Genomic DNA, 1,378 nt, shown 5'->3' on the forward strand with positions numbered 1-1,378 from the left:
TTGAGTAATATATATATATATATATAGTACCAACATTTGAATTATAATCTATAGTTTGATACTAAACTTATTGGTATAAATTCATGAAATAGTAGTTCAATAAAATTTTGAATGCGAATCAACAAACGAGAAGACATGCTCGAACACACCACCAACTCTTGATTTACATTATTTGATTAGCGGGATCAATAGACATCTCAAGCTGAAAGCTACTCATATTAAGCAGTTGTGGAAATACTGTAGTAAACAAACAGCCTATTGTTTAACTCCAGATAGACAAAACAAAGAAGTCTTTTTTTCAAAACAAAAGTATTAACAAAGAAAGAAATATTAACCTTGAATCTTACTCATGAAAGTCATATTCAAATTACTTAACACTTCAGCAAAAACATTCAGTACTTCCAAGAAACAGAGACCAGTGTTAATGTGGTAGACTTCACCACCATAACACGATGCAGAATAAAATGGCATTAATTATGAAAACTGTTTGATAGAATTCACAGTTTGAAATATTATAAATTTTCTAAAGTGGTTGAAGGATCATGTTGTACAAAGCTACTTATACAACCAAGGGGAAACTCTCTAAAAAACTCAACATTATTTGCAATAGCATTTATCTTGATGATTAAAAGAAACTGATAAGCAAACATTTTTTTCATTAGTACCCAGTTAATTATTGAATTTCAACATTAGAATGAATTGTTCTAAGTTATATAGTATAGCATGAAAATTTAAATAAAATTAAAATTCAATTCTTAAAGTGTGAGTAAAATTCAGTCGTGCTTTGCTGTTTAATTTATAATTCTTCAAAAGAAAATCAGCAAAAAACTGTTCTATAGATAACCTGAGTTGGTGAAGTTTAGTTATTTAACATAACATAATGTTTTGGGACAACATAGGACCTATTGGTCCATCTCAGCTGTTCCATCCCCTACACTAAATTAAAATAATTAACAAAAAAATCTTAAATCCAGCCCTTATCGTTCATGTACTTATCAAGCTTTTTCTTAAATTTACTACCTCTACAACATCTGAAGGCAACTCATTCCAAAGGCCAACCACCCTGTTAGAAAAATAAAACTGTCTTAGTTGAAGATGACTCCTACTTTACCCAAATTTATATGCATCCCCCTAGTCCTCCTATTCTCATTGTTAAATATAAAAAAGATGATACATCAACACTATCAATTCCTGTTACAATCTTAAACACCTCAATCAGACCCCCCCCCCAACTTTTCTTTTTTCAAGATAAAACAATTTGAGAGATTTCAACCTCTCCTGTATGACAACCCCTCCATCCCAGGCACCATTCTAGTAACCCTTCTATGAACCCTTTCCAACAATTCAATGTCTTTCCTAAGGTAAGGAGCCCAAGACT

The 1,378-nt window shown here is 31.3% G+C and overlaps 1 protein-coding gene across 1 annotated transcript in view; it reads right to left on the reverse strand.

Moving 5' to 3' along the window:
- Positions 1-1,378, reverse strand: part of LOC111083208 (proteasome inhibitor PI31 subunit-like) — a 6,236-nt gene that overhangs the window by 3,543 nt on the left and 1,315 nt on the right. The gene's annotated exons all lie outside the window — the stretch shown is intronic.

Source organism: Limulus polyphemus, unplaced genomic scaffold, assembly GCF_000517525.1.
Source record: "Limulus polyphemus unplaced genomic scaffold, Limulus_polyphemus-2.1.2 Scaffold8591, whole genome shotgun sequence".
Taxonomy (NCBI): domain Eukaryota; kingdom Metazoa; phylum Arthropoda; class Merostomata; order Xiphosura; family Limulidae; genus Limulus; species Limulus polyphemus.